The 22,272-nt window shown below is 46.1% G+C and overlaps 1 protein-coding gene across 5 annotated transcripts in view; it reads right to left on the bottom strand.

Moving 5' to 3' along the window:
* Positions 1 to 22,272, bottom strand: part of LOC119161180 (uncharacterized) — a 386,858-nt gene that overhangs the window by 52,359 nt on the left and 312,227 nt on the right. For 4 of the 5 annotated variants that reach the window (XM_075889640.1, XM_075889641.1, XM_075889642.1 and 1 more), the window contains one exon: positions 15,982 to 16,058. The gene's annotated coding sequence lies outside the window, so the exon portion shown is untranslated. Of the gene's footprint in view, positions 1 to 4,080; positions 4,390 to 15,981; positions 16,059 to 22,272 lie in introns of those variants that run through there. The other variant, XM_075889644.1, reaches the window with a different exon arrangement.

Below are 22,272 nucleotides of genomic sequence, written 5' to 3'. Positions count from 1 at the left end.
GCGAAAGGACGTTATATGTTTTTTTTTTTCGTTTTATCGCAAAGGTCGGGCCCAAGGGTATTGATGCTTCGCGCGAGGAAATCGGTCGTTGAACGCATTAAAATAGCGTCGAAACCTTTCACCCGTACAAGGCTGTAACGTCAACGGAAAATTTTCGGAAAAAAGAACACTCAAGTTGTGGCGTTGGTAATGAAGGTGCTATGTCACCGTGTTCAGAAAATGCTCTTTCCGCTTTTTTCTTTTAACCTTATCCTGAGTATCTACCCTTCCATAAGCGGTTCTTGTCTAAGAAAAGGTGACAAGCAGTGACTAACGCGCGCAGTTGACGCCTTTTTTTTTTTTTCAAGAGCATAACAGCCTTCGTGTACCCAGATCTATCAGTTTCTCCTATAACGGTTCGCGCTCAGCAGTTCCAAAAGGGCAAATAATCATAACGCCGACGGCTTGTATTGCCGATTTCGCATTGCGATCAAAAAGTTCGCTTACTATCGGAAATCCGAAATCTATACCTTTACGCTTGCGTAGTGTATTCAAATCAATATACACTGCATACCTTCGAGAAGCGCACTGGTGTAGGTATACAACTTTGAGCAACCACCGACAGCTTTCGCTTTGGATTGAACAGCATTTGCATTGGCCTTTAGCGCCCAAGCTTGACTAACTGTATGCCAAGAACTCCAGTTTTTGGTCATGTTGGTTATGAGAACGTGAAGGGATCAACACACGATCGTGTACCATGAGATGTTCGCTATACACAATTTATACGCATATTCACATCAGTATTTTGCGGAAGGCCGAGTTGCCGTGTTTTGGCGCGCTCAAGTAGAATAACATTAGAGAGGAAAGGTGGCGTATATAATATTGGAACATTTTTTTTTTCGAATCGCGAAACCACTGCAGTGAGTCACATTTATCTGCCCAAGGTAGTCTGGAGTAACTTACCTACATATATTCAATTGCTTAAAGGTGTCAACCTGTCATGGAGTCCTAAGGGATACCAGGCTTCCAAAGAACACCACACATTCCGCTGTGATATATTCGTTTGGAGTGTCAGCCTACATCTCAGTAAGGAAAGTACAACAACCGTTTTGTAAGGCAAACTGAGCAGCGAAAGCCAAAGCACACAAAACGCTAAAAGATTAGGCTGTATACCGCGTTCTTTAAATCCAGTAACGAGGTCAACGAACCTGCGCGGATATACAGCGACCAATTCTCGTCGCATGACTCACAACCCACTCAGCGATTGCTTCCGCTTGTGCAAGCAAGACGTGCGATTTCACAGTAGTTGCTAGCAAACATTCGTCAGTAACTGCAGCAGGAAATAATTACGTCACGTCCTCTGATTATGCAGCTGCCAAAAAGTAAGCGAGGAAGCAGTGTGGCGGAACGGAGGGCAAAAGCCCGTCTTATTGTCAACGAGGTACGCATTACGTGCCGCGATTCGCCGACTTATACCACGTTCCCAGCAACGATTGCCTCCGTGGCGCTGCCCTTTTAACTCGACAACACGCTTTTTTTTTTCTTATCGCATCACATGAAAATAAATTGAAGTCTTTGTTACTCGATCGAAGAAACAAGACTTTATTTTGGGCGAGCTGGTTCATCATGATTGTGCACTAGTAACATCGCGACAACTTCAGGAAGAGACGAAAAAGACAGGAAAGAGCGCTCTTTCCTGTCCTTTTTGTCTCTTCCTGAAGTTGTCCCGCTGTTGCTAGAACACAACCTCGATTGAAGACTTCTGTGTCACTTGAAAGTGTAATTGTGGAAGATATCCTTGCGTTATTCACAGTTCCTACTTCAGAGGTTCCACCGGCTATTCGTTGTGCGCCCCTGTGGATCAAAGGCAAGGGTGCTCGGCTGCTGACGCCAAGGTCGCAGGATCGATCCCGGCAGCGGCGGTCACATTTCGACGGAGGCCTAATGGCAAAAGACCAGTCTGCTGCGCAACGTAAGTGCACGTTCAAGAACACCAGATTTGTCAAAACTTCAGGGGCCCTGAACCATACGGCATCCCTCACAATCATATCGTGGTTTTGGGACGTAATATCTCCAGGTGGTCGGAATTTCCGGAGCCCTTCACTACGGCGTCTCTCATAATGATACGGCGATTTTGGGATGTTAAACCTAACATATCAATCAGTTGGACGTAAAACCCCACACATAACTATCATGTTAGGCCGATTCGCAGCTTGGTGTGATATCGGCATGATTCTACAGGCGGATTCCGCGAACAAATTGAAGAGAAGAAAAGTGGATCCTGAAGTGTGGCCTTCGTGATGTGGTGAATGTGTCACGCTGATAGAAAAAAAAATTCCACGGGGGGAGAGCAAGTTCGAAAACTTCATCTACTCGAAGACTAATACTGAAACACATGCAAGCCGAGTTAAAAAAGAGCACAATTGTTTCACATTATATGGTCGTGTTAAGCAGCATCTCGTAAGAATCGGTTGGTTAATAATACTGAGCAGTTTCAAGACTACACTGCGCAGCTCCGACCCTACCCTACAGGGCAGGGTTATCAAAGTAAGCTTGAGATTCCGTCCAGGCCCAGGGGCTTGTCACCACTTATCCCAAATGCAGACCACCAAAAGTACTCAGTTTTGAAATAAAGTGCTAGCTCACTCACTCGAACAATTAAGCAGCCATTCATATGGGCACTTCAGTGCTCGAGTGAAGCAGAATACAATTTAATGGTCACATCAGCAGTAGTGAAAAAACCGTGGTCAAATTATGGCATGCAAAGCATCGAGTATGAAACTGTGTTTATGCAACATGTACGCTAGCATCGCTTAACTGTAGCCAAAAATTGTAAAGCAGTTCGTGAATTTAAAAAATAATAATTAGCATGGTGTTTTTTCTCTCTGGATTCGGATGTGTTCTAAAAATATTGATTGATTTGTGGGGTTTAACGTCCCAAAACCACCATATGATTATGAGAGACGCCGTAGTGAAGGGCTTCGGAAATTTTGACCACCTGGTGTTCTTTAACGTGCCCCCAAATCTGAGCACACGGGCCTACAGCATTTCCGCAACCATTGAAAATGCAGCCACCGCAGGTAAAAATGTTCATGTAAGTGTGACTTCAGCAATGATAATGTTTGGTTCCATTGAGATGTTGCGAAGTGTTCTTCGTATATCGCTAGTTATTTCATCACTGATTGTGATTTTGTGCTCCCACTGCACTTGTGACTATGCTCTTAGGTCATTACTTCGACCATTTTTGGAGCATATTGTTAATACTGTAATTAGTTATGATATAGTACTACATTATTCATCTCATTCAAAGTGGATTTCTATATTTCGAATCCGTTGCTCCTGTTGCCCCAGCGGGGCTAGGGCTTGTTCAGGATGTCTAGGTCCCCCTTTTGCATTATCTCGCGGTGATGCCCTGCATACGCGTTATGCCCAAATAAATTATATCCAGGTAAATATTTGTAACTTATCCAACACAGGAATACAGAATATCTGCATTCATATTTTACTCCCTCACTCGCCTTTTCACCCACAAAATTTCTTCTTAAATTTTAGGCTCTGTAGTTCCCCTCCGTTCTGTAACTACGAGCACACTACGACCCTATAGCTTTGGAAACACTGCGCGCCGAAGTTCGCACCAGCTATTTTGGTGTGCACAGTATTCGAGTAAGTAATAATCGTTTAATCGTTAGGGTCTACGGTCCGCGTCATATCTTTACAATTCTGACTCGGACACTCACGTAAGAGCCAACGTTAACTTTAGTGCCCATACTTGGAGCTACATGACGCCATCATCACGAATGATTGATTGCTCAGACAAATCGCTACAAAAAACAAAACAAAAAGAAAACACTACATCACGTTCTTTTTTTGCGAGTAAAGCACGGCGTTGTCACTTGAAATCCATACATCATCTCTGAAACAAGCCAGTATAAAGACGTGCTCCCCAATAATAATCGGCGAGACGATACGCTCGTAATGGTAATTGCATGCATGTACGACTTCCTGCAAATACCAACAATATCCTTGCATCGGTAATAAGGAAGCGAAACGGCGGAGTGGCAAAGGAGGGGGTGTGCCAAATTGATTTGTTTAAGAGCTCACCAACAAGTACAAACGAGCGCCGCTTAGGTTTTCCCAACGCCTCGAAGTCGCCGAAGAGAGGAGGAAGCAATCGGCGTCCGTTGTTTCGTCTTCCGCGTCAACGACGTCGTCGTTCCACCACGTCCGGCCACTGGCTTCGGGGGGCCGCTCTCCTTACACAGACGCGCGAGTCCTTGACTTGTCGTCGCATGGGAGCAAAATACCGGGTCACAAGGCCGAGACGGCGGCGACAATTGAAAGCCTCCCAAGAAGACAGGCCGCCACAAACCGATCGGCAGCCACGAGGGCCCCACCAGTAAACGCATTTATGCAAACGATACTCCGCAAGGTCTTCTCCGCTCAACGAAGCGCGTGCGAACCTCGAACCTCTGAGAGGGTGGTGCTCGTTCCTGCTTCGAGAGGAAAAAAAAAAAAAGAAACTGCTACAAGGGCGACTGCTGTCGTAACTATTTCAAGGATTTCGAAACACCCTTCCAACCCTGGCGACGGGGAGAGTGGAAAGTCGGTCTCATCTTATCTCGAGACGCTGAAAGAATGAAAGCGTGCACGACGAAGCAGAGTAGAGAGGAGTGGTACAAGATAAGAAAAAAAAAAAGAAACGGCGCAGCTTTTTGACGTTCCCGGAGCGAGCACTTCACGGCGATAAGCGGTGGTCACACTACTACTGATACAAACGCCCGCGCGCGCTTACTCGCGCGAAATTTTCGCGGAACGCGAGTTCGTTATCTCGATAACGAATACCGTCCCTTCGCCCTTGAGTGACACTTTTTTTTTTCATAACTCAGTCCCTCTCTTTCACTGCATTGCTCGGAACACGGCCTACGGCGGTCGACAAGGTCTCGATTACGAGAGTGAAATTCCACGAAGGAGCCCCGATCGCGAAGAGACTCATGGGCTGCATGCAACCTTCCGAGGCGTACATGTTGCAGTGCGCAGAAGTAATCGGGAAGCGGTATGTCGCACGAGAAAACTAAGGCACTTTCTCGCGATATGCCGGTTGTAAATGTCGACAAATTATTTTCATGTAGCGCCGTCCCTTTTCAATGTTATTACGGAAGGTCGCAGAATTCCCGCTCCCCGTTCACGATGCGGCAACTGTTGTTTTTAAGGACGAAGCTCCTTAGGTTGTGGGTCGGTCCATCCTTCGTTAGAACGCAGTATGCCAGCCCTAGGTTATGAATTGCTCACTAGATGGCATTGCGTGTCTATGTCCTTGGAAATATGGCCTGACAGCATTAATGGTTTTTGTATAGCTGACAATTTAAGAAGATAGATGGCGCTGTTACGGTAAGAAATTCACAGCATATCCACGGAGTGCATGACGAGTTGGGCGAAGCGTCCATCCGTCCGTCCGTTCAATGCGTGCTCCAGTGTGATAAGAGAGGACGGGTGGACAGACAGACAGACAGACAGACAGACAGACAGACAGACAGACAGACAGACAGACAGACAGACAGACAGACAGACAGACAGACAGACAGACAGACAGACACAGACAGACAGACAGACTTAGCCCCACTCAATACCATTCACTCCGTGGATATGCTGTGATTTTTTCTTTCCGTTCCCGGCCAGTGGCTGGCGTTCAAAGCTGCGATTTTCATAGCGGATGTTCTCAATGCTTTCCGCTCCAGGAAAATAACCAAGCTCTGCAGTTTTTCAACTGACGAGTCTTACAACGCACGCCACGGTAGGGAAGCATTTATGATTAGCCATGAACCTATATATACCTCGCTATGTGCAGCTATTGTGTAGCTAAACGCACACTTCGCGCGTTCCGCCTCCAACAAAATGCGATTGTATGCAGCAACCGAGGATTGTAACCAGGAACCGTGTGTTAAGCCTATCCCTAATATTAGCAGGAATACGTGGCTTTGAAATGTATTGTAAACACGAATTCGAACCGACAGAATACGAAGCAGCGACTTTAACAGGTCAGTGGCTTTTATTGTGCCTCCAGCGGTTAAACAGAGTGACGTCATGAGCCGTTTTAAAAATGAAAAGATTGATTGATATGCGAGGTTTAACGTCCCAAAACCACCATAAGATTGTGAGAGACGTCGTATTAGAGGGCTCCAGAAATTTCGACCACCTGATGTTCTTTCCGTGCACTTAAATCTGAGCACACTGGCCTCAACATTTTCGCCTCCATCGAAAATGCAGCAGCCGCAGCCGAGATTCAATCCCGCGACCTGCGGGTCAGCAGCCGAGTACCTTAGCCACAGACCACCGCGGTGGTGCTTAAGAGTGAAAAGAACGCATGTACTTTTCGAAGTAATATTCCTTCTTCCCTGAAGTGTGGTTGTCACAAGTAGAATTTCGTTTTCGTGGAAGTGCTGAAAAATGTCGCAGAGGTATACTCCTAAGAAGAAGTTTTTCTTAGTTTCAAGATAATTATGAATAAATAATTTCGTTATGTTCTTGTTTCCCCCGAAGCAGCGCACCAAAAACGTGACTAACAGTTCAGGCGAAAGACACACAGGAATTGGCTCTGGTTCGGAAACGGGCACGTCTACGCCAAAGATGGTGAAATTCACTCACCCCAACCAGACAAACGGAAGCAATCGTGATGTCCCATTAAGACAAAGCGCTACGTACTCTGTCAACGAAACACACGGTGCGTTCAGCTCGGCAAACTTCCATAGTGATAATTAAAAAAAAATGAAAGGTGGGCGGCACGGACTGCACATGTGCACGTGACCAAACGCAAAGGTGATGGAACATTCCAAAGACGAATGAGTGTAGCGATGAAAGAACAACGAAAAAAAAAACAACTCGGCAGGACCTGGTCCGGTCACACGTCTAACAATTTCTTTTCCATCAAGCACAAGTGACAGCCTCGCATGCGCGCCGACAGTCGCAGCAACAGATGCCATGCTTGCGGTCACACAACGCGCAGCTGTGCACAATCGCGGATCAAAAAACAGTCGCCTCTTGTCTCTCTTGCTCTTTGGCCATTTTGTTCAATGACAATCGCAGGTCATCGGGCGCATTATAGGTCGTGCAGAAATGCGGAGCACGAGATGTCCGCCATGGAAACTGGGGAGTTTCCAGGGTGTTTTCGAGAGTGCCTATATAGACAAGTAACGTGAATGGCAGCGCCGTACTGTTTGCGTTACTGTGTTACCGTACCGGAATTCAAAGGTGATTGCTCACAATGCAGAGGTTGCCTTGTGTTTGTCTAGTGAAGTTTAACCTGTAATGGCGGTCGTTCACTTTTATAGGAATACAGCCGGTAACTTGGTGATCTAAAACGCAATGTCCCCGGACTAACTAAAGGTTTTCAAAAGGTTGTCGTACCGCATACATCGCCCCCGATTTCCCCGTTTAATTTATTAGTCTATGATGTCACTTAAAAAAATTCAGTGAATTTCCCAAACCTGAGCACACGGGCTTCAAATGTTGTATTCCCTATACAGTAACAGTTCAGAACTAGAACACCAGAACACCGACGGAGGACGCAACAGCAAACCGCTCAATATTTCTTGTTAAACTTTATGAGCAACGTCCATGTCATAAAAGCACATCTATCGATAATATTTCGAGAACTAGTGCCGCAGCAGATAGATGGAATCAAGTGAACGTTGCTTAAAAAAGTGCACGGGTCTAACACTCTCTCCTCCAGCTTTTTTTTTTTTTACGAATTGAAGCAGCCAGTGCGGCGCAATCAGTACAATACAGACCACGTACTCTAAACAGCTGTCGACTTCCGTATATAAACTACATACATAGTAGCGCCTAAATCGCCATTGCTAACCTTGAAGTGGAGGGTTTCTTTCCCGTCCATGGCGCGGCCCCCTTTCAATGGCAGCGAAATGGATGAACATGAGTGTATCAAAAGCTAGGCGCAGGTAACAAGTCCCATGAAGGTAAAGTTCTCTGGTGTACTCCAGGTACGGCATGCCTCACAATCACAGCACGATTTCGCCACGTAAACCATTTTTTTGCGTGCAGTGGTTAAAGAAATCATCAAACCTCCTCACCAAGTTTACAACTGAAGTAATTAAACAGTTGTAGTTTAGCGTTAGCGTGACAGGTGTTGAAGGGACTAGCGTTGCCGTGCCGCAAACGTTCATTTCTGACAGTGAGTGTTAGTTTAGCGGGGTAACGTTGACGTATACCCCAGCTGGGACGATGGCGTCACCTAGCGGATAGTGAATGTATTAAAACGGCGAAAAGAAAAAAAAACTGAGGATTCTCGCTTGTATTTTCGCAGAGAGCAGTATTACCACTTTTTTCAAGTAATAATAAAAGTGAATGAACAAGAACCACGCACCGAAAGCACGAATATTTACAATAAAGATTTTTTTTCACACCGATATTCTAATTAGGCCTAGGGACGTTCGAAATAGGGAGCAATGCCAAAAACCATAGGCTAAGTTATCTGTAATACTCGCTCGTCGAAGCTACCTGAAAGCAGGCGAAGCCATTTTGCACACTCGTTAGTTGCAGGAAAATTAGGTGGATCGGTCCCCGCCAACGCTAAGTTGAGTTCGAAGCGGGCGTTCGAAACCGCCGCCATGTGTTACGTATAGGTAGACTGCGCAAACACGGTAATCTGAAAAATAGCGCGCTTACGGTACACGCTACAAATTTTTTAGCGTACTGCGCATGCGAATTTCAATTCCGCTATTACGGTAAGCCTTCCATCTCGCTAAACCCAATAAGCTATAAGTGTCTATTTCAAATAAAGCTGTCAAACGCGAGATTTCTACGTGGTTATCATGCGCTTTGTTCGTTCCTTGGTCACCAGCTCTAGATTTTAACAATCGTTCGAGTTTAATGTCCCAAAACCACGATATTAATGTGGGGGAGACCGTAGTAAAGGGCTCCGTGCAATTTCTACCACCTGGACTTCTTCAAACGTGCACAACACACGGGCATCCATTAAAATGCGGCCACCGCGACAGGTATTGAATACCGTTAGACAGTTGAGCATGCTCTATTGACAGAAGGAAACACATCTCAACTCACACACCATACAAGACGCTCCGTTGAAAGCAACGTCATCCGCGAATCAACGCTAGCATCACGCAAGGGTCTTCGCGGATCGCAGGCGCCAGTATCAAACTTGCACATGCATATACGCACCTTCCGGACGGAACGTTCTCGCGTCGCCGAGCAATCGCGGGGAAATAAACGCGAGCGAGAGGACGACAACCGACGACCAATAGGGGACAGATCTTTCGCCGGTTCGGATACGCCTTCACTTTCTTCTGTCGGAGGCTCCGGCGCATCGCGGCTGCAGTGTCCCGTTGCATCGGGATCACGTGACGCACGATGCTTCCAGTATAAGTGTGGGAAAGGTTCCACGAGCGCAGCACGTACGCGACGAGAACGCCGGATGCCGAGCAACGGATCCGGTATACTATTACAGCACGACGACACGTACCGCGTGGAACAGACTTCAAGGCGACCGAACAGGAATGACACGGATGAAGTAAATGCGCTCACGAAACAACTGGATGCGACTGTTCCTTTTTTGATCGGGCGGCCGATCAGCCACCTAGCGGTACCTCGTAACGTAGTACAAGCTGTCGTGAGCGCGGTGTTTGTAAGAGACTAATTTGTCTCCTGACTTTATTTCAGCCATCTATCAAACAACCTATTCTCGGTTATTTCTAACGGCTGGAAGTAATTAATACCCAAGTCACAAAAGACAACTTATCCAGTGACCCCTAGAGTGCGATCACCAAACTCCAAGCGAAGAACTTCAGCTTCATGATAATTTAGGCTTAAGCGAAACACACCAGGAACGGAGGAACAAGACAACTGCGCATAATTTTACAATATGTTGCACCAACTGGCCCAGCAGACAAACATCAGGAGTTTGTAGCGTTTCATGGTTGTATTGAAGCGAGAAAAAAAATTGCAATATATCTGTGTACGAATACAACCGATGAGAAAAGCTCCTTGGAAATGGAACGCCAGTGACCATGCGCCTCATCTCGTTACTGGCTTTCATGGAGGTGGTAGGTTGGGGAGCGGGTGGGGAGAGCGCCTGCTGCGCTGTTTGGCGGGAACGACTCCGTACGACTCGGCGAGTGAGTGTGCGGCGCAGTGCGCACCTGTTATTTTTAACGCGATAGCGTCAGAAAGCTCGTGCCACAGAAATTCCGCCACCGGCGTCGGCACCGTTGTGAGCGAAAAATCGCGAAAGAAGCAAATAAAGAATAAAATTTTTTTTTCACATCGAGGATCAAACCCGGGCCGTTCGCGTGTAAAGCACGTGACCTACCACAAAGCCACGATGTTACTTGCAGCTGCTTCGAGAAAAAAAACACTACATAAACGCCACGTAGTGGAAGGAGTCTCCTTAACGCATCTTGTCCGACAGGTGACACGACGAAAACGAGCCCTTTCGGCGATTTGTAGGCGCATTTGGGAGGCCGCCGAACTACGTCTAAAAAGGCCGGGGTAGTGCATTCATCGCCGCTAAATACACACAGGAACTTTCAAACAGCTCTAAAATAGGACAACCATGTCCATCTAGCGGAAAACACGTCTTTCCAGAGGCATTGATCAAATAAACAGCAAACGCTAGATAATGTGCTGCCATCTGTGAGGCTTTGTGAGACTCTTTAAGGCCTCCAAGATGGCAAGCGCGCAGCGTGTATCTTGGAGGTCACGCGATTCTTGTTTTAGATCAGAAACCTGTATGTACCATTGGCGCCCGCGCGCTGGTACAATCTACTGTGTGCGTATGTGTGTGCGTGTGTAATAAAGATATTATTAAGTATGCACTTAGCGGTTGAAAGACGCAATTGGGGCTGGATTTCGCTGTCCCGTTCAACTCTTAAAGGCGAAGCTTAAGGGTCCCTCAATTTTTCCTCGGCGCGCTTGTCCGGCTTAGAGAGCTTCGACGGTGGGGTGCGGGCCTAAGGTGCTTCGCTCCTGAAAAAGGACGACGGCACAAGAAATAACGCAGTCATAACAGATTTACCTTGCTTCGCGGTCTCCTTTACGTACTTGTGTTTTTTTTTCGTCTTTATTCTTTCGCGTTCCCATTAAATACATAGTTATCATGGTTGTTTACTCAAACAATGCTTTAACTCATTTAGAAGCGTCATGTCACCTCATTTGTAGGGAACTAATACGCTTGTGCACTTGGTTGTTACTTTTAGAAAAATTTAGTTAACCCTTTCATTTTCAAGTCTTTATTAATGTGTCGCGTCCTTTTGATTACCCTGTTCACGTTAAATTTGTTTGGATCAAAGTTATACATTTTAACTCTGAGAATAGAAGTTCTAACAGACATAAGAAGAATTGTAGGCGAAAGAGAGAAAAAATAACTGCGAAAACTTTGCGACAGGCCTAAAAGTTTTAACTATGCGTAACGCAGCACGTTCATGCAGTACCTTAAAGACCATATCCAAACCAGCGCGTCATTAAAGCGGTGCACGTGCACACACCCGACATAAAAAGCTGCTCGAATTCCGAGTTCTTTCTACAACATTTGCATTGCTTAGCGAAGCGGAGACGACCTATTTTGAATGTTTTAAACGCGTGTTTTACAAAGACGTCCTCCTTCTCTGACTGTTCTTTAAAAGAGAAACAAAAAGAACGAGCTACTTCGTTGCGTTCGCGTGCGAGCAATAATGACGCGTCCGGACGTCGCAAACCCGAAAGTGTAAGGTAAGCATTTCAGGAACGAAAGGATACAGTTCCCGCATACTATGCACATGCTTGAAGTGCCTGTTCAGACGGAAAGTTAGCAAACCGGCCGTCCTTTCTCCCCCTCTCTCTAGGTTGGTCGTATATGTAGCGGGTAACACACGAATACCGACAATTACACGGCGAAAATACTCACCAGGCCCTCCCCCTCTGCGCAGATATGCTCAAACCGTGCAATGACTTAAAGGGACACTAAAGTCAGCTATTAAGTCGACGCTGATTGGTGAAATGCCGGTCCAGAAACCTCGTAGCGTTACTTTTGTGCCAAGAAAGGACCTATTTTGAAATAAAATCACGTTTTAGTGCGTGGAATCGGGTTAGCGCACTTCACATTGCCCGCCTCAAGAAACGAACCGACCGGATCGTCTAACGCCACTGTTGCCATGCACAACGTTGTCTGGCTTTACTGCGCTAGTAGCAGAATACTGAAAGCAGCGGGAGCCCCAGCAGCAACAATAACCATTGGTCAATTTTTCGCCACTGGCTTCGAGATTGCAGACAATTTTGTTTGAACTGCGCCCCACTAGATGACACCACCTGTTCAATGTAAGCACACAAAAATTGAATTTTTGAACCACTCGAGCCATTCCCCATAGTAATGTCTGGCGATTCTTTTTTTCATGAACAAACAGAAACGAACAAGCAGCATTTCATTGCGTCTCTTACTGCATAAAACGAACTTTATTTAGTGCAGTTAGATCGATTACTAGTGGTTAATTGTAGGCGGTCCATCTGATGTAATCGTGATCATTTTGAAAATGTCCTACCGCGGCGCTTGAGTTCTTGTGCATTTACTTCAATTTCTCGGTAAGTAGGGCACTGTTGTTGATGATATTGTCGTTTTTGATGTTGTCGTACATTGAGCTTTCACTTTGACGTAAACTGTTGTTTGACTTTAGTGTCCCTTTAACAATTGCGATGGCAAGCAGATTTCCCGGTCAAGATGGAACCCCAGGTGGTCAAAATTTCCGGAGCCCTCTACTACGGCGTCTCTCATAATCACATGGTGGTTTTGGGACATTAAATCCCAAATACCGAACCCGGTTAAGAACACTATGCTTTTATAGCCCAACGGAAGCACGCGATTTTATGTATTTTATTCTGTGTCAAAAAAAAAATAATAAGTGTCGGAATACGGTGGCGCTAGGCGCCTCGGGCTGCGAGGATCGCAGTTTAGTGGAGGCTCCCAGACTATTTCGACCGCCCGGAAAGCCGCACTGAGATTGCGCAGTAGGCGCGCCTCCAGCAGTTTTCCTCTGCCGAAGTGCGACTACATCGGCCGGCATTAGAAACGGCGACCTTCGGGGTCAGCAGCCGAGCCTAGTAACCACATTACCGTCGACGCGGACAGTAAGTTATTTGTAGCAATAGGATCATATTGGTGGCGCAGTGTTCCTAATATTGGATCACGCAACATAACGTGTCTGGCACGAACTCTGAGCAAATTTCTAACGAAACGCAAAAGCGAAGTAAACAAATTAGCTTTAAGTCAAATCCCACGTTTTCATTGAACGACGAGAGGAGTTCAAAACTTGATTTGTGGGGTTTAACGTCCCAAAACCACCATTTGATTATGAGAGACACCGTAGTGGAGGGCTCCGGAAATTTTGACCACCTGGGGTTCTTTAACGTGCACCCAAATCTGAGTACACGGGCCTACAACATTTCCGCCTCCATCGGAAATGCAGCCGCCGCAGCCGGGAATCGAACCCGCGACCTGCGGGTCAGCAGCCGAGTACCTTAGCCACTAGACCACAGCGGCGGGGCAAAAGGAGTTCAAAACTTGTGACTTTCTGAAGTGCATTCGCCAATGTTGCATCAAAAGTTAATAGTGGGAAAATTATGTTGATAAACTAATGTTTCACGATTATAGGGAAGATTTCAAGTTTGAATAATAGTACCTTTTGAGGATGAAAACACAAGCACCTAACACGAAACGCGCTTCCTTTTGACCATAGCCGGATTGGTGCAGCGTACAGAATTACATCCATCTTCGGCCCACCAGTCGGTCCATCAATCAATGGGCCAATCAATGGTGGGCCATGCAATTGATGGGCCCATCAATGGCACAATAATTCGGCCCATCAATATGACGGGCTAAAAAGAGCGCTTCATGACGCTCGCATTATATATGCATTCATATAATCCATGTCTTCCGCGCGCGCACGGCCCATAAACGCATGCGCTACTTTATTCTACTTGTTGTGCGTATATCACATAACAATATCTGTCTCCTCTGGCTTGTGCAATCGCCTGGTTTAGATCTACGCATACGCATACAACGCCTTTGTGACAGGATAGTCGGATTTATTACTAACAGTGTCAGCGCGAGGAGACGTCCTAAACGACACGGGTTACTATTCCCATACGGGGAGTTAGGCAATAAAGAATGCATGATAGAGTGATAGGTATGTGGAGCCATCTATTCTTGAGCCTCAAGGGTACAACCTTAGCTGTCATGATTGCCTGCCACGAACGCTGTGCAGCTCAGAGGCGAGAGTGATGGCATGAGTAACTTAAAGATCGCACGATCGCAATGTTATTTTCAGTGAATGCCATAAAGGTATTTCAGGAAGGGCAGTAGAAAGTCGTACGTTGGGACAGATCAATCTTTTATTGTTTACACGTAGAAATATGACTGTGCGAAGTGCACAACTACTTCTACAACGAGAAAAGCATACGCTGAATCATAATGATGACATTTTTTTATCAGCGATATTTAAATATGGCGTATCATATGTAAATGAAAAACGATTAACCCTTGCCAATTACGCGATACTGGATGCACAAAAACACTATAAAGTCACTCAGATAAGTGAGTGATCAAAGAATGATAAATAATAAGTGTTTTGACTAATTACGCCTAACATTAGAACTAACAAACTAGAGCAGGGAAGTTCGCCTATGTGCTTAAGTAGTTATATATTCATTTGGACCCTGATCTACGAAAGAAATCGGCATTCTGGTTACTTATGGGCTGCGATGCCCAGGACAGTGTTTTATCAGAGAAATATCTCGAGCACAGAAGTCAACTTTCACCACTCGATTGGCGATGCACCTTAGAGAATGCGCGACGCTGCCAGATTCCATCCAATCTAGATAAGCCTCACAAATTGCCCGGCTACAATTCATCACCCGTAACACGCACCAACAAGTAATCACTTCGATGAATTAAGTAGTGATACCTCAGTTAATTGGCAATTAGAGAGATCTCATGTTTTATGGGCGCCCACTTCGCACTATAGATCTTCTTTTGAAGAACATTTCCTCTTTGCTTTCTCGAAAACAACTTCCGAGCATTACTCGAACTATCAGCTCCTTCCTATGAGCCCCTTCTATATGATGCTATGAAACAGAACAGCTAGTTTATTATTACTATTATTATTGTTATTACAGATAACGTAACATCGGCCCAAATAACTATTCTTTGATAGCAACGCATGCGTGCGATTCAAACTATACGCATACACCTTTGCCTCAAATTATTGCTCTGTGTTGAGTCTTGAGGCTTCGGTAATTATAAAATTGTCGCCTCCTGGCGACATAAACAAAATCATTACGAACTAATTCTTCGCACTTGCTACGCGGGGAAACATTTTCCCGCTTTTTTTTTCTGACGGGGTACTCGGGGCTCTAATTTATTTGCGTCACAGCAACTCATTAAACGAGAGAAAGACAGAGAAAAGTAAAATTAGTTTCGCGTACACAAGTAACAAAGAAAACCCCATTTTTCTCTCTCTCTCTCTCCTTTTTTTTCAGGAGGGGGGAGGATGGAGGAAGGCGTTGTCCATTTCTACTTTCAGGCTCTTCCGTAGGACCCCGAAAGCCTGTTCAATTATTTCTGATATTTTAAAACTTCCAATTTTCTCTGAACTTTTTGTCTTGTTTGCTGCCTCGGACTGCCATTGGTCATTCGACTTTGAAGATATAATAAAAGCAAAAAAAAAAAAAAAACTAGGGCAGTATCCACGAGAATCGCGCAGCGTGTCAGAAGGTTACGTAACGGCCGCCAGAGAAACATGGGGTGACGCTCACAACATGAGACAGCAGAACGGACAAGTCAGACGCGTCGTTTTCTGATGCGTCCACGTCAACTCTAGAAAAAGGCAAAACGACAGCTTCGGCAGAAGTGATTTACCGTGCAGCCAACACACCGTCGTATGCTTTGCTTTCGTTTTGCTCAATCACGCATGCGCCATATCTCTGTTTACGAGTCTTGACACTTACCGTCGTCTATTTTATTGGCCGCTGCCGGCTTGGCGATTGCAGATGGGCCACTTGTACGAAACTCGTTGCCTCAAAGCCTGCGAAAAAGAGGGAGACAGAGAAAAAAAAAAAAAACTTACGTAACGCTGCGTTTCTCTGCCGCGACAATAAACACGAACAAATTTCCGAGAGTCAATTGAGCCCGTAGTCAATTGTGCCAAGTTTGAATTACACGCATTGTGGCGAGAAGGTAAACAGCAACTTTTGTTACATGTCTAAATAAACATTTATAAAGAGTCCAACTAAAGTTCACGTTTGCTGTATTGGCGACTGGTGAGTGACTGACAAGCGACAATCACATTATAGAGAAGCAAACCTTTATAAAGACGCCACTAGAGTTTCAGGTTTGCCGTATCGGCGATCGATGACCATCGAAGCAATCTTCGCGTGCTAGAGCCCCGAATACCCATTCTTGTTATTTTTTAACGTCGGCATCGCATAGCATCGGACAACACGACATAAGCCGCTGCAAAACACGTCGCTGGCTGACGCGCACTTAATCTCAGAGGTCGCCATAAAACAGCAACGGAGCCTATTGTCATTTTCGGTATCCATTCGGCAGCCTTCTCACTTTCGCCTCCTTCTTCAATGCGACACGCCATGTTTGTTTATATGCGCCGCGTATGCCCACCATTTCTCTACATATGTATATAGCTCTCCAGACGCACTAACTATCGTCATGCCATACCAACATAGCCCAAGCTGCCGCACTAATGGGATCCGCCTGTCAGGCGCGTTAGCCACCGGACAAGCTACTCTATAAAAATACCATGCGGTATACTCTTGACGCATTTCCTTAAATACGGCCCACGTTCCACCATTGCATTAAGGCTATAGCACGAACTACATATTATAATAATGATTTTTTTTTGCGTTTCGAAATTCCGATATCATTACGAGTTAAATCGGTGGAGGGTTCGGAAAACTTCAACCACCTTCGTTTCACCTTAACGTAAGCATATCAGTCTCTAGCATATTGGCTCCATCGAAATACGACCCCACGGCCGGGATTCGATCCCGCGACCTTTGGCTTAGAAGATAAGCGCCATAACTAGTACACTACAGCGGCAAATTAAAAACGCACACTTTGAACGCTCTGTCCTACAAACAAAAGATCGCTCGGAAACCCACAAGAAAGAAAAAAAAAACGGAATTGTTAGTATGTAGCGTTTATAGCTATAGGTGTCGCGGGATTACAACCCCCACTGCTCAACGCATCCTTTACAATGGCCAAAGGACGAGAGTTTGAACAGGCGGTAACGGCGAGATCGCGTGTGGTGGATACAACAGAGCACCCGCCTCGACAGCTTATACTGGACAACGAAAAAGCAGATGACTAAACCGAAACGCGCACGTAAGCAAATGTTTGACTTTGTGGCGACGGGAGAAACGAGGTCATGTTTTCGCGGGAAAAACAATCGACTGAGCATGCAGTGCCGCCGGGGTCGTACAGGTTCACTAACCCCGACGGCATCCGACTGTCGCGTGATTGTTTCCCTACTCCCAACGACCTCTCTCCCACTGTATACGCTTCTCTCCGTTCCACCTCTTGTGGATGTGTAGAAAGCGGCCAGAACAGGTGTGCGAACTTAGATTACGCAGGCAAAGAATACCTACCGTATGCACAGTGAAAACTTGTACTTCCGGTACAGTTAACCTACTTCCGGCATGCCCTACATATGTATAGCGCAACCATCGAGTGGGTGCAAAATACGAACTGACGGACAATAAGGTAGAAAACACTTTCAGGTCGATGCGTCGACATGTTCATATAAAAGCGTTTCACGGAAAGGTGTCTGTCCAGGCAACGCCGCTGTTAATCAATTAAGTATTTTAGGGGTGAGTTTTGGACAGACGTGTTAACGTTTGTATTGCAAGGGTTTGATATGTTGGGGTTAACGTCCCAATACCACCATATAATTATGAGAGAAGCCATAGTGGAGGGCTCCGGCGATTTCGACCACCTGTGGTTCTTTAACGTGCACCCAAATCAGAGTACACGGGCCTACAACATTTCCGCCTCCATCGGAAATGCAGCCGCCGAAGCCGGGATTCGATCACGCGACCTGCGGGTCAGCAGCCGAGTACCGTAGCCACTAGACCACCGCGGCGGGGCTGTATTGCAAGGGTGATTGATTGATATGTGGAGTTAAACGTCCCAAAATTACCATATGATTATGAGAGACGCCGTAGTGGAGGGCTCCGGAAATTTCGACCACCTGGACTCCTTGAACGTACACGTAAACCTAAGAACATGAGTCTCAAGCACTTTCGCCTAAATGAAAAATGCGGCCGCCACGGCCGGCATTCGATTCAGCGACCTGCGGATCAGCAGCCGAGTGCATTAGCCACGTACTAGACCACCATGACGGATAATTCTGCAAGGGTATTCACTGAAAATCGTCTGGTAAGAAGTCGTTGTGCAAGAATTACTTATATTTTAATCGTTTTAGACTTATTAGCGTGTCTTTGTATCGAAAAGGTTTTCATTGAAAATCATCTGGCAAAGGAAAATGCTGACGGTGACACACAAACAACAAAATTTTTGCGTTCTGTGCTCATAAAGGCAAACGTGTTTGCAGGGCAGAGAAAGAGAAAGCCCAGGTGAAAGCTCGCAGGCCTCGCAAGAAGATACCATAGCACGATGGAAAACTCGGAAGTATGGGCGAGACTGAAAACATGGACGGGCTTGTGAGGAAATACAGGAAAATGACGTCAAGAGAGGCAGCCCATCGACAAAAGGCTTTCTGCGGGGCACATTGGATCGACTGGGCAATCCATTTCCTGTGACAGCAGGTGCGTGTTGGCGACACACGGAAAGGTGTCATCGCTGTATCATCTGGGAAGCTGCTCATCATTCAAACTATACTTGAGACACTATAGAGTGGGTGCCCGTCTTCGCCCTACATATGGGAAGTCATTTTCACGAGCAAAGAAAGTATCAGCAACGGCCCTTTTCGGTCCGCATGTTGTGGAAAAGTGGTAACCAACCATTTAAAACACAGGGCTATCAGGAAATTCCTGAGCATTTCACGGGAAAAAAGCTGCGTGGTTTAAGAAACGTTAGTACTGGTCCTGTAATCTAACCCGGCACCAGTGTCTTTTGAGGCGGCTACTCTGCCTACATGCGATAACCAGGAAGCGTATAACAAATGGGCAGTGCGAGAGTGAGTTATATGACAACTCGAAGCACAGTGGCAGCGAGGGTAACACGCAAAATTCGACGCCTTTGATATTAAAGTTACGTTTACTAGGCATGATGATGATGTGTGGGTTTTAACGTTTAAAAACCACCATATGATTATGAGAGACGCCGTAGTGGAGGGCTTCGGAAATTTCGACCACCTGGGGTTCTTTAACGTGCACCCAAATCTGAGCACACGGGCCTACACCATTTCCGCCTCCTTCGGAAATACAGCCGCCGCAGCCGGGATTCGATACCGCGACCTGCGGGTCAGCAGCCGAGTAACTTAGCCGCTCGACCACTGCGGCGGGGCTACGTTTACTACAGGCACCTACACCCGTTTCCAAGTAAGTACCGTGATTAGTGCTGCGTAAATTCACTTCAGTATCGACACACCACGGCACACTCGGTCTTTTTCACGAGTCCTGGCCAGTGTTCATGCGGACATGTTTGAATTAAACACTGTATATCGCCTACGAGTGTATTCAGAGCATTCGTCTGTAACGGGATGGCTTTATGTTCGCCCATAGCAGAGTGCCGAGAACTTCTAACACACCTTATAAGGCATGGCTGAAGCACCCAATGAAAAGGAGGGCCAAGAGGGCAGTAAAAGCCAGAGGGTTCCTGGACTAAGGAGCCCTGCCCCCTCAGGGTTACATCGAGCATTGCTCGGGGCACTGTTTCGAAAACCAACGTTTACTTCTCTCTCTCAGTTGTTGATCCCCAGTGACTAGGGAAGTGAATCAACATGAACAACTGCTCGCTGAATACAGGAACAAGTATAGGCGCTCGAAGGCTGCGAATTCAATTAGGCTTCAAGTTGGCTTCCGAAGTTCCTGAAGGTGATGCATCACAACTTTTTGCACGCGAAACGGAATGTACGGCAGCGGGTCAGCGCTTCACTTCTTTTAAATAAAAGCAACCAGAGGTGAACTTTCCAGAGATGAACTTTCTGTCACCTTTGAAATATTGCGAAATAAACACAGTTTCGATCCCGGCATCAAAACAAACACCCCTCGAATGCAATGACTCGAAGCTTCAAGCGCTCAGCTCAAAGACGATTCAGCTTTTCCTGGAAGCGAACACAAGCGCCGTGCGCACAGCGTTTCAAAGCGTCAAAGCCTGCTATTTCCTGAACTACCTCGGTATCATTAAAATGTCAAGGGCGAAAGAAAGACGTTCGCTGAGAAACACTTGTCGCCACGAAGAACGAACTCCGGGGTCGCGTTCTTCAGATGAGCGTGCTTCATAGAGCGGTGCTTTTGCCCGCCTTAACCTTCGCACGTTAATAAAATGAAAGATGTAGTTTATTAAAGGTCGCGTACTGCGCGATTGAAAGAAAAATGTTCATTACAACGCCTGTCTAGAGTATACGGAGCTTTAGCACAGAGGGTTTATAGAGTCTACGCGGATTGTGTCAACTCGAGAACAGAAAGAAAAATGTTTCGCTTCGCGCACACAATGCACAAAGTTCACAGCTGCAAACACACTGGCTGAACGAAAGGGCAACGAGGGAGATGGGACGCGAATTCTTCGCCGCTAATGGCTATCGATGAAGACGTCTTTCTAGCCTTCTATGCCATGCGGCAGGCCAAGTGGCTTGAGTCGACCTTAATTGTGGTGCCTCACGTGCCAGAGTGCGCCATGTATAGTTGTAAGGCACGCCGTCTATAGCGAGGAGTTGAGAATTAGCTCGACAACCTTGGGTCCTTCAACGTGAACCTAACAAGTGTGTCACACACTTCTGGTGAGGCCCCGCCGATCCAACATCGACGTGCGGCAGACTCGCAGGCTTCCACTTTACGCTTTGGCCTGCGACGCCTGAAAGGCCTCGAAGTGGCACATTTCAAATTTATTTGCAGCTTGGTCGACCCGTGCCGGGTTGCACGTGTGGTGATGTGTGGCCCTGACCGACGTACTCATAGAGCAGACACGGAGATTTGATTACACACAAACAAGCATTTAATTAAAACGGGGGCCAAGGCAGGAGAGTACAAAAATAACAAAGGAGGAAAACTGATACGCGCGATGGAAAGAACAGCTATATTCAAAATATGCTAAAAGAAACACTACAAAAGATACAGACTAAAGACAAACACGCGGAATATTAATAAAACAACGACAGGATGAAACTCAAAGGGATACAAGAAAAATTACATGAAAAAGATTACGGTCGCGCTTTTGAATTTCTAAGCCTTGAATTTTCTCGCTCCTGGTCCATCGAATATTCCAGATGTTGCCTGTACCTAATGCGTTCGGCATCGCGCTCCCCTTTACGTCTATTTCGTTCCTTTTCGACAAAATTATATAACACCTTGCCTAAAAAGCCAAAGGCTTTGCCCTGTTTAATTAGCTTATCAAACTCCGTGTCGTCCATTGCTATAAACAGTTGTCAACCAACAAAGCAATAACAGAACGGCTACATACTGAACGCTCAGAGTTACGTCAGTCTCCCAGACACCACCACGTGGTCGGCCAGTCCTGTCGTGGACGCCAGATAATGTCACACACTTCGGGTGAGGCCCCGCCGATCCAACATCGTCGTGCGGCAGACTCGCAGGCTTCCACTTTACGCTTCGGCCTGCGACGCCTGAAAGGCCTCGAAGTGGCACATTTCGAATTTATTTGCGGGTCGGTCGTGATGTGGTGATGTGTGGGCCTGACTGACGTACTCATAGAACAGATACGGAGTTTGGTTACATACAAAGAAGCATTTAATTGAAATAAGGGCAAAGGCAGGAGTAACAAAAATAGCAGAGAAGGAAAACTGATACGCGATGAAAGAGAACGGCTATAAAACAAACTATGCTCTAAAAGAACACTACAAGAGGTACAAACAAAAGACAAATACGCGGAATGTTAATAAAATAACGACAAGATGGAAATCAGAAAAGAGGGATACAAGGAAATAATTAGAGAATGATCATGGTGGCGCTTTTGAATTTCTAAGTGCGACGCAGCGCACACAACTACAAATATTTAAAAAAAAGTCTGGTTATAATAAATCAACAGTTTAAAAAAAGTCCCAATAAACAGTTCCATACGGAACCAGGCCAGCTCTTGGTAGG

The sequence above is a fragment of the Rhipicephalus microplus genome, chromosome 3 (assembly GCF_043290135.1).
Source record: "Rhipicephalus microplus isolate Deutch F79 chromosome 3, USDA_Rmic, whole genome shotgun sequence".
NCBI lineage: Eukaryota > Metazoa > Arthropoda > Arachnida > Ixodida > Ixodidae > Rhipicephalus > Rhipicephalus microplus.
This window is presented reverse-complemented; position numbering and strand designations above follow the sequence as displayed.